The 14127-nt window shown below is 37.8% G+C and overlaps 1 non-coding gene and 2 pseudogenes across 1 annotated transcript; all 3 read left to right on the top strand.

Moving 5' to 3' along the window:
• Nucleotides 1–7654: 7654 nt before the first annotated feature.
• LOC141421418 (protein fem-1 homolog B-like) lies at nt 7655–8117 on the top strand (annotated as a pseudogene).
• A 2245-nt stretch (nt 8118–10362) lies between these two features.
• LOC141421417 (centromere protein O pseudogene) lies at nt 10363–11006 on the top strand (annotated as a pseudogene).
• A 1489-nt stretch (nt 11007–12495) lies between these two features.
• LOC141422085 (U6 spliceosomal RNA) lies at nt 12496–12599 on the top strand. The gene has a single exon (XR_012446738.1). It is a non-coding gene; the product is annotated as a U6 spliceosomal RNA (small nuclear RNA).
• The last annotated feature ends 1528 nt before the right edge of the window (nt 12600–14127 follow it).

Genomic DNA, 14127 nt, shown 5'->3' with positions numbered 1-14127 from the left:
TTGTTTTGTTAGAATCTGGGTCTGGGTATCTGTTTTCTTCATTTTGCTCTAAATCCTATAGTACTTTATTTTTTGGGGGAAGAATAGTTTCCTTCCCTTTTTCTTCTTCCCATATTTCCACTAGAAATGTTTCTATCCCTGAACTATGTGTAATTTAGTATTAGCTGGGTAACAATATTAATTCTAACAAAACCAAGAGAGAAGGATAAAAAGACAGAGAGATGGAAAGTTAAAAGGAATAGAGTAGAGAGTAAAAGAGAAAAACAATGGTAGAGATGGTGGATGATCAAACAGTAAACCAGGCAGGAAATTCCTTAAAGAAGGGAAAAAAAATTAAAAATTAAAAAAAAAATCACCAGCTCTGGAGCAGTAGAATTGCAGTCTTAGTTGTTCTGATGTTAGTTCTTTAGCATCCAGACCTGTCTGTGTGTATCTCTAAGGTAGATTTGGAGGCTTCCTGTGGCAAGTGGACAGTGGATGGGGTCCCATGGGCCATCAGGTGGAGGCCTTTAGCTGAGTTGAAGTAGCAGGCATTTGGAGCATGGGCTTGGCCTGCCTGAAGAGCACAGGCTGGCAGAGTGGAGATCCTGTGTTTCTATGTATCCCTAGCTTGGCAGGCTTAGGGGGTGTGGTGGAGCAGAATGGAGATAGTGTGTGTGTGGGTCCCCAGCTTGGGAGGCCTTAGGGGCACAGCCTTGCAGAGTGAATATTATGCAGTGCTGTGCATGCTTTTGGGACATGGCCTGTAATGTAGAGATCATGAAAGGCTGGGGAGCATGGCCCAGCGAGACAGAGCTCCTGCAGGGCTATGCCGGCCTTGGGAACATGGTAGGCAGAGCAGAGATCATGCAGGACTGGGGAGTGCAGCCCAGTGAGACAGAGCACCTGCAGGGCTTTGCAGGCCTTGGGAGACTGGCGGGCAAAGCAGAGATCGTGCAGGGCTGGGGAGCCTCGCACAGTGAGACAGAGCTTCTGCAGGGCTGTGCCAGCCTTGGAAGTGTGGTGGGCAGAGCAGAGACCATGCAGGACTGTGGAGTGCAGCCCAGCCAGACAGAGTTCCTGCAGGGCTTTTCAGGCCTTGGGAGCCTTGCCAGAAAAGCAGAGATTGTGCAGGTCTGGGGACCACAGCTCAGCATGACAGAGTTCCTGCAGTGCTGTGCAGGCCAGGGAACCATGTGGCCTGGCAGAGATTGTAGGTATCTGTGGATCCTTGGCCTTAAGGTCTAGTCCCATGGAGTTCCTACGGGTCTGAGGGGTGAGATTTTGGGGTAGCACAGCCCTGGTGGGGCAAAGGAGCAGAGCCAGAGGGTTGGAGATCACAAGGGGTGTGGAGCATTGGCTCCGTGGGCCTATGGGGCAGGGCTTGGAGTGCAGCACCTGCTATTCTTTTAGTATAAGGTGGGGTGGGGAGGCCTCCCACAAGCCAGGAGTTTGGAGTGCTGATGTTTCAGCTCTCCCTGGTATTTTACCTCATTCAAGCAAGTCTGCAACTTCTTATCAAAGTCCCTGGATCACGGAGGTCAGAATGTTTGTGGTTGTGTTCTGGTCACCATCTTGGATCTCTTCTGTGCTTCACATTTCATACAAATGGAATCACCCAAATGTAGCCTTTTGAGTATGGTTTCTTCCACTCAACATGCATTTCAGAGGTTTGTTCACTTCATGGCAGATCAGAGAAAGCCAAGTATGTACCTGCTGCCATGTGGTGCCCCAGTTCTGGCTAGCCTGCCTATATCTTCCCAATCAGGACACATCTGAAGCTTTTTTTCTCTATCTGTTTTCCCCTAGTGAGAATTTTACCCACTTCTCTACCTACCTTTGATTCTTTACCCAAACACAGTGGTGATGGCTGACTCTCTTGCTATAGTGAGCTCTGAATAAATAGCTTTATTTTGGGGGTCTTCACTTAGCTCCACACACCCATCAAAATGATACTTAATTTTTTTGGCATTATGATAAGTATCACTTTGCTATAAGAGTCTCAATTTGAAAAGGAACAATCAGTGAATATGTGAATGACCATGTATTGAAGGATTTTATCATAAGAAATGTCAAAGCTGGAGTGGTACTACCTACTCAGAGTACTACTTATGAAACCATAAATAAATGTTGATATAAAGCAGTCTCAACATTTATATCGACAATTGCATTATTAGAGCAACTTGAAAACTCCCAAAAGATATTTTTAGCCTTCTTGGGGGGATTTTATTTCATACAATTGCTTGTTCTTACCTATGACCTTTACACAATATTTAGGCTCTGCATTGTGTCGTGAGGAGTTTGCACTCACATCTCCTATGTCTGGACTGCAAAGGTGCTTTTGTTACATGTTTTTTAAAGTAGACTGTGGACAAAACACATGTTCATCTATGTGAGATAGAAAAGAGGTCAACATACACTTTATTAGTGATTATGTGCCATGGCCTGGATGCTCTTCTACTGCTAATGAGAATGAATGAGCCATGTTACAAGAAAGAAGTCATGTTTGAAAGGAATTACTTACTCCTACACCTGTGTCATAAGCATGCAGATTCATTACTGTTGATTACGAAGCAAAAATAAAAACCATTTAATAGAGGAGATGGCATACATAATAAAGCAATTCAAATACACACACAATTTCAACAAATAACAATGATGATAGACTTTAAATGGGATAGAATAAAAGATTATAAACCTGTCAGCCAGTTCACTTTGCATGGTGGGTATTGTGCTGTTCCTGAGAAAAGGCCTCTCGAAAACACATGTTAGATTGAAATATGTCATGAGATATGCATTATGCAAACTGAAACTCCAGTGGATGAGTGCTTGTGTGACTGCTCTGAAAGGAAAAGAAAAGGTGTATGTGAGAGTAGTGACAAGAAGTTGGTGGATGGATGAATCTTTTTCTATGGGAGGGATGATAGGGAAGAGAAGGGCTGATGAAGAGAATGCAATGTTAATATTCAGTGTGTTGAAATTTTCACTTTGTTTGAGATTTGAATCCGAGTTAAGGTTACAGAAGATGTTTAAATGTATGTATGAAACAAGCAGCTGACTATATGTGTTTTCACTGGAGAATCGATCTCATTTGCATATACAAATTTGGAAATTATGATCTTTCAGAAAATTTGAAAGCCATGAAAAAGGAGGAAATTCCCTAATGGAAAAGTCATAAAGTTAGAAAAGAAAATGATCTGGAATCAAACTATAAAGGACCATAACATGTTGACAGCAGATAGAGGAGAAAGAGCCAGTAAAACTAATTTAGATGGAGTATCTCAAGTAAGCTGTCAGAGAAAACCCAGAGATATGTGTTTCCTCTGTAGACAAAGAGGGTCGAAAAGGACAGAGAGGGAAAGTTTGCAGATGCTTCTTTGAATTTATTAGGTAAGATGAGGACTGAAATAATTTGTGTATTGTGAGTAATGTTTTTGAGTAATGTAAATTTTCCATATGTTGCTGGCTTTTGTTTTTGTCATTGGTCTCAACTTTAGGTGTTCTGATTGGTGTGTATCAATATCTCATTGTGGTTTTAATTTACATTTATCTAATAACTAATGATGTTAAGCATCTTTGATTTCTCATTAAGATTAAAGACCATATTTTATTCTAATTTCCTTTTTTTTTCATGATCCTTAAATTTTATTTTTATAACCTTAAACATTATAGAAGAGTAATGTCATTTGACTAGAAAACCTATACAAGTTTAGAAAAAACAAGCCCAAGTAAAACAAAATGTATAATTTATATTTTATTGTTAACACTAACAAGTCAAGAAAAGACATAGTTGTTTACTAATGAAAATTATTATACTAATCTCCTTTGCCAAAAGTTTTCTTTTTTTTTTTTTTTTTTTAGCAGGACTGGAGTTAAAAATCAGAGCTTCATACTTGCAAAGCAGGCACTCTACCATTTGAGCCACACCTCCAGTCCGTTTTGCTCTGGATATTTTGGACATGGAGTTTTGCAAACTATTTGCCCAGGGTGGTCTCTAACCTTTGATCCTCCAATCTCAGCCTTCCACATAGCTAGGATTACAGCCATGAGCCACTGGCACCTAGCCTGGGACTCTTAAAATAGTCCTTTTTTTTTTCATTTTTCTTTTATTATTCATATGTGCATACAAGGCTTGGTTCATTTCTCCCCCCTGCCCCCCCCTTACCACTCACTCCACCCCCTCCCGCTCCCCCCCCTCAATACCCAGCAGAAACTATTTTGCCCTTATCTCTAATTTTGTTGTAGAGAGAGTATAAGCAATAATAGGAAGGAACAGGGGTTTTGCTGGTTGAGATAAGGATAGCTATACAGGGCATTGACTCACATTGATTTCCTGTGCGTGGGTGTTACCTTCTAGGTTAATTCTTTTTGATCTAACCTTTTCTCTAGTTCCTGGTCCCCTTTTCCTATTGGCCTCAGTTGCTTTAAGGTATCTGCTTTAGTTTCTCTGCATTAAGGGCAACAAATGCTAGCTAGTTTTTTAGGTGTCTTACCTATCCTCACCCCTCCCTTGTGTGCTCTCGCTTTTATCATGTGCTCATAGTCCAATCCCCTTGTTGTGTTTGCCCTTGATCTAATGTCCACATATGAGGGAGAACATACGATTTTTGGTCTTTTGGGCCAGGCTAACCTCACTCAGAATGATGTTCTCCAATTCCATCCATTTACCAGCGAATGATAACATTTCGTTCTTCTTCATGGCTGCATAAAATTCCATTGTGTATAGATACCACATTTTCTTAATCCATTTGTCAGTGCTGGGGCATCTTGGCTGTTTCCATATCTTGGCTATTGTGAATAGTGCCGCAATAAACATGGATGTGCAGGTGCCTCTGGAGTAACAGTCTTTTGGGTATATCCCCAAGAGTGGTATTGCTGGATCAAAGGGTAGATCGATGGCCAGCTTTTTAAGTAGCCTCCAAATTTTTTTCCAGAGTGGTTGTACTAGTCTACATTCCCACCAACAGTGTAAGAGGGTTCCTTTTCCCCGCATCCTCACCAACACCTGTTGTTGGTGGTGTTGCTGATGATGGCTATTCTAACAGGGGTGAGGTGGAAAAAACCACAATATCTCATTGTGGTTTTAATTTACATTTATCTAATAACTAATGATGTTAAGCATCTTTGATTTCTCATTAAGATTAAAGACCATATTTTATTCTAATTTCCTTAATTTTGCCTGATGTTTTTTGTGACTTCAGGGTCCATAGTAAAATTTTGTTTCATTTTCCTTAGTGAAAATTGTGGGAGTTTTGTGTGTGTGTTTTGCTACAGGTTTGTATCTGATTTTTTAATGAACCAGTCCTTTGTTTCATTGATTTTCTCTCTTGATTTCTGTTTCAAATTACATTGACATCTGTTTTAATTTAAAAAAAGAAAAACAGGGGTTCAATAGGGAGCTCAGGGTGATCTCAAATTTGTGATCCTCCTGTCTCAGGCCCCCAAGTATTGGAATTATGGTATGTGCTATTATGCACAGGTCTGTTCTATTTTCATTATTTCCTTCCTCAGACTTGCTTTAGGTTAAATTTTCTCTTATTTTACTAGGCTCGTTTAAGTAGGATCTTACACTATTGATTTGATTTTTTTCATATTTTCTAATACTCATATTTAGTATTCTAAAATTTTCCTCAGAATAGGTTTTGCTATTCTGGATCTCTTATTTACATGTCCACTAAGTCCAATTTGTGATTGATTTACCTTCAGACATACTCTTTGATACTGTTAAGTAGTGTGTTGCTCATTTTCTATGTAATTAGAGATTTTCTTACTATCTTTCCATTATTTATTTCATAGTTTTATTCCAGTGTGATTGGAGAACATATTCCATATTATTTCAATTCCTTTATATTTTAATTTGTAGTTCATTTTATAGCCTAGAATATGGTCTTTCCTAGAATATGTTCTAATGAGCATTTGGAAAGAGTGTGTATTATGCTGTTTTGTGAGTGTAATGTCCTTCCAATGGCTATTGGATCCTGCTGGACAACAGCATTATCAAGTTCTTCTACATCCTTTATGTCTTTCTGTCTATTTCTATAAGTTATTGGGGGAAAGTATTGAAAACTCTATTTATATTTCTTGATTTGATTATTTTTCATTTCACTTATATTAGTTCTTCTTAAACTTATTTTTCAAGCCTGTTGATTGGGGCATGTATACTTAAGATTGTTATATTTTCTTCACAGACTGCCCCTTGTAGTGGTTAGTTTAGTGTTTCTGTCTCTGGAAATTTTCTTTGTTCAAAATTGTTCTTTATTTGATACTGCTATCCTATTTTCCTTTGATTAATGTTTGAATGGTGCAACTTTTATTTTCAATATAACTGTCATATTCAAATTGAGCTTTCTGATAGACAGATATAGTTGAGTCATAGTTTTAATCTATTCTTTGTAGGCAACTTTTCATTGGTGGTTGTAAAACAATTTCTGTTACCATAAGTGGTATATATAGATAATTTGCATTTAATATAATTCATACTTAGGGCTGAGTCTTCCATTTTATTTTTGATTGGTTGTTGTTTTAATTGTTTGTTTCTCTACATTATTTTCTATCCCAATATCTTGAGAGTTATTTGTCATTTTCTAGAATACTATTTCAATGTATCAATGTGGTTGCTTTATATATTACACCAGATACACACATCACAATACACTAGTGATGTCATTTCACCAATTCAAATGAAGTATTAAAAATATTGCCATGAGAGTCCACCCTATGGGCTGGGGCAATGACTGACATGGAGATCCCTAGGACCTTGGGGTGGGTGACTCAACCACCCTCTTCTCTTCTGGGCAGAGTCACAGATGTGCCCCTTGCAACACTGCCACTCCTGTGTCTCTGCTCTCCCCAAGACATACTACTTCCTGGACATGATGGAAGTGACAACATCCTACTGAATGGGCTGTGAGGGCCAAGGTCTAATGACACCGCACCATTGCCAATATGTATAACACCTGCCTGATGATTATAGCACATAAGGGACACACTAATATGGTCACATACCTTGAGGAACAATAAGATGATTCCAATTGTAAAGCACTTTATGGAGCCACAGCATTACATTTTGCAGCTGAAGTTGGGCAAACAGATATTGAAGAAGAGACTGGTAAAATGGAGAGCTGCAATAGTAGTGAACAGCCATGGAATAATGCCATTGAAGGTTGCTGCTGAAAACTGTAAAGCTGATGTCTTTGAACTGTTGCTTTCTAATGGTAACTGTAATCTAAGAACTCAGATTGCAGCATTAGAACTCTTGGTCCCTCCTATGCAAGTGACTGTGAGAACTGTGACATCACAAAGACATGCCACCGTTTATATTTAGCCATGTTGGAGAAGTTTCAATGTGGTGATGACATTCTTGTAAAAGAGTTTTTCCCAGCAATCCATGCTTATGGGAATAGAATTGAATATAGGAAGCTTCAGGAACTGGAGTCCATTTGTCAAGACTGAGATGCTCTTCACATGGAAGCCTTATATTTGGGAATAGATTGTCAGTGTTAAAAATGCTGATGTTTCTCATTCCGTCATTTATGGCAGTTGCTGTTTACATGGAAAACATGGAATTCTAACAGTGTATCAAGTTGCTGCTTCACATTATGCACTGTAGTCAGAAAGATAATGGGAATACTCCCAAGAATCTTGATCAAGTTTTCTCAATAACTTTGAATGAAACATGAAGGCCCCAGACATAGAATGTGTTTGGTTATACAGTGTTTTAGAAATAGAATAAGTAGTATCTCAGATGCAGATTCTAAAATGCCATGGACAATTATGAATATAATCTGTATTTAATGTATATTTCCTGATTCACGTTGACCCCAAAACTCATGAAGGTTTCATTTTGCTACATCTAGCTGGAAGTACCCCAGTTGATGATTTCCACACCAGTGACATCTATGGCTTTCCAAATGAGCTTGTCACAGGTCTCCTGCTGCACTGAGGTGCTGAGGTAACTCCTGTGGAGGGAAGATGCCCTTCATATTATTGCTCAGTACAATAGCTCATTAGTGACTTCTTGACCTTGTATTCTATCACTATTAGCCTAGTTAAAGCTGGCACCCATGCTGACCTGACAAGTAAGCAGAATAAGACCATAAGACGAAAGCACAACTGAGGTGTCTGAAATAGTAAGATGAGTCTCAAATACCTGGCTGCATGAGAAATTCAGCTAATGACATTACCAAGTCCAGATCCCCAGAATTCTTGAAGAGTTTGTTTGATTTCATTAAGTGATTGGCCTTACAAAATCATTTTAAAAGTCCTAAAAAGTAAAGGACTTTAATGACAGACGAAAAAAGAATAAAAGAAGCTCATAAAAACCAACAACAAAAAAGCATTGTCTCTTACACATCAATTTATCTGCCCCTGTTCATAATATAATTAAAAATATATGTCCCCCATAAATATTTAAAATTTCATCAAATGGTACTACTAGTTTTGCTTGATCCATTGCACACAACTTAGGAAAATCATGAAGAAAATGAAAACGTGTGGTATATATCAATATTTATTATTTCTGTGTTCTTTTATCTTTGCTGATGGTCCAAGGTTCCGTTTAATTTCCTCCGTTTTTAGAGAGTTTCCTCTAGATGTTCTTTTAGGGTTACTCTCCTGGTGACCAGTTTTCATTCATCTGAGAATGTGTTGATTTCCTCTGCATTCCTGAAGGAAAATGTCATTTTATATTATTTTGATTAGCAGGGTCTTTTCAACACTTGCAAAACATTGGGCCACTTCCTTCTGGACTTCCTGCATTTTGTTGTGAAATCCATTGCCATTAGAAGTGGTTTTTCTGTGGTATCGTTGTTTTCTGGCTGCTTTCAAAATGTTTTCTTGATTTAGTTTTCAGATTTTGTTATGCTGCATAATGGTCTGAACTTCTTTTGACATGTTCTGAATAGTGAATATTTTGCTGATACACATATTTATGACTAAAAAATTTAGAAGTTTCCAGGTATTATTTTCTTGAATAGATTTTTGAAAAATCTTTTTCTTTTTCTCTCCACATAGGAACCTGATATCACAAATAGTAGCCCTTTGGTTCTGATCATATTCTTCTTTGAGACTCTGACCCCTTTTTCCAGCCTATTTTCTCTTTGCTGCTCAAATGAACAATTCCTATTCTTCTGCATTCTAGTACACTGAATTTTCCCTCTTACCCATTTTTTCCACTGCTGAGATCTTCCACTGAGATTTTTTTTAGTTAATTTACTGTCACTTGCAATATTTTCATTTGCCTCCTCCAGTACTTTCAGTTTCTTTGTTGATTCTTTCCATTTGAAAATTTTATTTTGAACAGGTCTGTGAATGCTGTCTGCTTTAAAACCCTTGTCAGATAATTTTAACATCCAATTCATGTAAGTCTTGGTGTCTGTTGTTTGAATTTTTTCATTCAAATTGAAATTTTACTTATTCCTTATTCTTGCTATGATGAGTGACTTAAATTGAGAACAGAGTATTTTGAGTATTGTGTTGAGAGATTCTGTGTTTTATCTTAACCTTTGGTTTTAGAAGGCATGATTCTGCTTAAAATTAGTTTTCTCAGAAGTTGTCATTAGTGACTTTTTTGTTTTTGGTAGTACTAGGGTTTTAAATTGGGACTTTGTCATTGTACCACCAGCCCTTTGTGCTCTGTTTATTTTTTAGATAAGTTCCTGCTTTTGTCCAGGCTGGTCTGGAATTTGATCCAACTATTTACACTTTCCCCCATAGCTAGGATCAACATGTGCATACCACCATGCCCAGCCTTTTCTGTTGAAATGGGTTTTGCAAACTATTTTTTGCTGGAGTTGCCCTGGAACCATGATCCTCTTAATCTCATAATTTGGGATTTATAATTTGGGATGATAGGCACATACCACTGTGCCCAGCTATTGGTTGAGATTGCATCTCACAAACTCCTCCCCATTCCCCCACTAGCCTCCCAACATGATACTCCTAATCTCAGCCTCCCAAGTAGTTAGGATTAACCACATGACTGATCAACACCCCGCTATCAGTGATCTCTTTGTTGTTATTTCTAAAATTAATTTTAGTTGTGTCATTTATACAAATTTTTCTCAAGTTTTAATGTACATACAAATAATGTTAAAATCCAGGTCATAACTCAGGACATTTAAGTAGGGCCTGAGACTGCATCTCAGAATACCTCTTCAGAAATGACAATGTTACACAGAGAGCAAATTAGAGTAGTCAGACTTTCTGCCATGTTATCAAGTCACCTCACTTGAAAACATTATCTCCCTGGGGCTCTGCACTCTCATTATAAATGCATGCTCTGTGAAATATCTTACAACGCCTTTTTATACTATTCCTGACCATCTTCATGGTCAGCATTCTTCCTTCTGAACACTTTATTTCTATGCAACCTGAACATTGTCCATGGGGAATTTCTACTCAGATGTTGTCAAGTTTTGGAAAGAATGTGGAAAAATGAGGAACCATTCTGCAGGCATATTTTTCCCCAGAGCCAGAGGAAAGCTGAGCAGCCAAGGAGTCTGTGTGTACATGAGCACTTCTCATGAGGGGAATCTACTGGACTCCTACCTTGTGAGCTACTTTGTCTTAGATAATCCTTCACCATTCCATGCCAGTCTTCATTCCTCTAGAGGAGATAGCTGCTATATAACTTCAGCACTTGGTGTTCAGTCTCTGCAAGTATCTTAGTACTTACATTGGGAGCAGGTACCAGGCAGATGAACTTCAGTGATTTTACAGCCTTCTTTATGGGAAGAAACCCTTTGTGAAGTTGACCGTTATTTACCTACAAAGTGGATCTGGGGAGCCAGTCCTTCCTGTTTTGCGCCAGCTTCCGGCATAAGAAATTTGTAATAATGTGGAACTGCTGTCACTGTCATGTACCAAGGGATGGAAGCTTCATCCACTTCATGGAACAGCAGCAAGTATTTCATGAATCTCTGTTCTGTACAAAGCCCCTGCATCATGTTTGCTTCACTAGTAAGAGGAAGAAAACTGATTTTGATGCTGGTCTCCTAAAATACTGTTTCCACTGGGAACATGTCTGAAGTGAGTGGACTACAACTGCCCACAGTCCTAGGAGAGCTCCTGGAACTGAAATCTGTGTCAGGCACTGACTCCTTCCCTGGGACCATCCTTGCCATGAGAACACACGCCTCTTTCATCAGGATGACAAGGAGATACTTTGAGTTCATAGACATCAGAATTTTTAGACAATTTTCCATGATTGTTTAGTCAATTGTTGCAATGCTTAAGATCATCTGTTCTTCTGAAGTACTGATTTGATCATATAATTTATGAAAATTGGAAAGGCTTTTGGGGTAATGGAACACATTCTGTGAAAGACTAAGGATTACTTATAACTTTTATGGAAGCTTAGAATAATTCTGCCTTATTTTCCTGTTAAAGAATTTTGAAAAGTAATTTCATAGAATACTTAAGGTTCACTGTATAAAGTAGATCACGTAGTTAAGAGGGGAAATGCATTTAAACTTTGACTTGGAGCAGTGTTTTCTGGGGTATTGTTTTATAAAGTATATGGTATGAGAAAGTAGTACGGATAAAATAACAAGGATTCTGTGTATTTAATATTTTTTTCTAAAACATTATATTAGAGAGCTGAATGTACAAAATCAATTCAAGAAAGTGCAGTGGAAATCTGCCCATAAGACTCAGTTGTTGCAAAGAGAAGCAGAACCTCCTTTTTCATGTCATTTACCCTCAATGCTCTACATGTCCTGCATTGGTTTTCCATGTAATAATGTTTTCCCAAATGCTGGCACTTATTGTCCCCTGGCTCAGGGCCAATAGATAGCTGGACAAACCTCTCTGGCTACTCAAGTCCTCCCATAGCAATTCCTATTCTTCATTTGCTCAGTAAGAGATAAGAGGAGTACTGCATTATTCTGAGACCCAGAACCACATTAGGGGTTGACTCTGAACTGTCTGCCTGACAGACTTCATGTTCATTAGGCACCACAACACATGGAAGATCCAGCAAACTCAGAGATGAGTTCAGACTCAAGAAGAAAGAAGTTTACAGACCATCAATATGTTTCAGTTCAAGCTCTTACCTTCTAGGTCATTGTTGGGGCCAATGGCTTGAGTAGTCAAAGTAGTCAGCCAGACACATTAACAGAATTAACCCAACAATCTCAACAATTTTAACAAAGCTTTTAATAAAACATTCTTGTCCTTATATAAAAAGTAAGATATTTTAAACATAATCAGTTAAGATCTTCCAACTTCCCTTTTATTACAATTCTGCTTTTGCAGGTGGAAATGAAGTTGCCACAAACTTGAGCTCCAGTTCCTCTGGATTGACTTGAAATTATTTATGTGAGGCACAATCAGTATATTGTATATTTAGGTTTTTGTTAGCAAGATTTCATAGACTTCACACTAGCATCAATTATTTTGTGTAATATCATTTTGTCTTTCCTTTGCTAATACTCCATTAACAAGTATTTGGTTCCTTAACTTGAAGTCATACTGGTCTGTTTTCAGTCAGTTTGAAGTATTTATAACTATACTCTAGTGCTCACTGTGGTAACATGCATACTAAAATTAAAGGGATAAAGAGAAGGGCATGGCCCCTGTATAATGGTGTCAGACAAATTCATGAAGTATTCCATATTTCTATAGGCAAGTTGCAATAAAAAGTAAGACCTGATGGTTTTTTGTTTACACAAAACTCATCTCAAAGACAGAAATTAACATTGACTTAGGGAAAAAGAGTAGAAAAATATTTACCAAGAAAATACTCACCCCCAAACCAGGCAGGATTAGCTATACTTAAATAAGGTAGACTTCAAATTAAACCAGTCAGAAGAGACAAAGAAAGTCACTTCATACTAAGAAGAGGAACAAAACATCATGAGGAAATAACTGTTAACGTCTGTGTTCCAAACATTGGTGTGCTCAACATTGGTGTACCCAACTTCATTAAAAATAAAATACTAGACTTAAAAACGCAGACAAACTCTAATCCAAGGATAGTGGAAGACTTCATTATTCCACTGTCATCAATAGATAAGGCATCCAAACAAAAAAATCAACAAAGAAACTTCAGAATTGAATGACACCATAGAGAAAATGGACCTGACAGATATCTACAAAGTATTTCATCCAGCAACAGCACAATGTGCAGTTTTTTCCACACGACTCATGGAACCTTCTCCAAAATAGATCATATTTTAGGACACAAAGCAAGTCTTAACAAATATAAGAAAATTGAAATAACCCCCTGCATACTGTGTGACCACAATGGACTAAAAGTAGAACTCAACAAATGAAGCAGCAGAAAATACTCAAACACCTGGACACTGAGCAGCATGTTGCTCCATGATCACTGGGTCATCAAAAATTTCCTGAAATCTAGTGAAAATGAAAGCACAGTTTCCAGAACCTATGGATTACAACAAAGGGAATGCTGAGGGGAATGTTTATAGGCATGAGTGCAAAAACACAGTCAGATCTCAAATAAATGACCTAATGCTGCATCTCAAGCTCCTACAAAAGCAAGGACAAGCTAAATCCAAAACTAGTGGAAGGAGATAATAAAAATATGAGCAGAAATCAATGAAATAGAGACTAAAAAATGCATACAAATAATAGGTGAAACAAAAAGTTGGTTCTTTGGAAAGGTAAAAAGACCTGATAAACCATTAGCAAACCAGATTAAAGTAAGGTAGGGAAAAGCCCAAATTAATAAATTAGAAATGAAAAAAGGGATATGAAACAAACACCAATCATTAAGGAATACTTTAAAATCTATATTCAAATAAATTGGAAAATCTATAAAAATAGATACATTTCTAGACACAATTGACCAAAAAAATTGAACCAAGACAATATGAGTCACCTAAACATATGAATAACATGTAATGAAATTGAAGCAGAAATGAAGAGTGTCACATAAAAGTCCAGAAACTGATAGATTTAATGTTGAATTCTACCAGGACATTAGAGAAGAAATGATACCAATACTCATCAAACTTCTCCATGAACTAGAAAGAGAAGGAACACTCAAACCATTCTCTGATGCCAGTATTACACTCATCCCAAAACTGGACAAGGACAAAAACAATGAATTATAGGCCTGTCTCTTTAATGAACATAGATGCTGGCAAACTGAATTCAGCAGCATATCAAAAAGATCATTCAGGG

The sequence above is a fragment of the Castor canadensis genome, chromosome 3 (assembly GCF_047511655.1).
Source record: "Castor canadensis chromosome 3, mCasCan1.hap1v2, whole genome shotgun sequence".
NCBI classification, from domain to species: Eukaryota; Metazoa; Chordata; class Mammalia; order Rodentia; family Castoridae; genus Castor; species Castor canadensis.
Note: the sequence above shows the minus strand (reverse complement) of the source record. Positions and strands in the feature narration are given on the sequence as shown.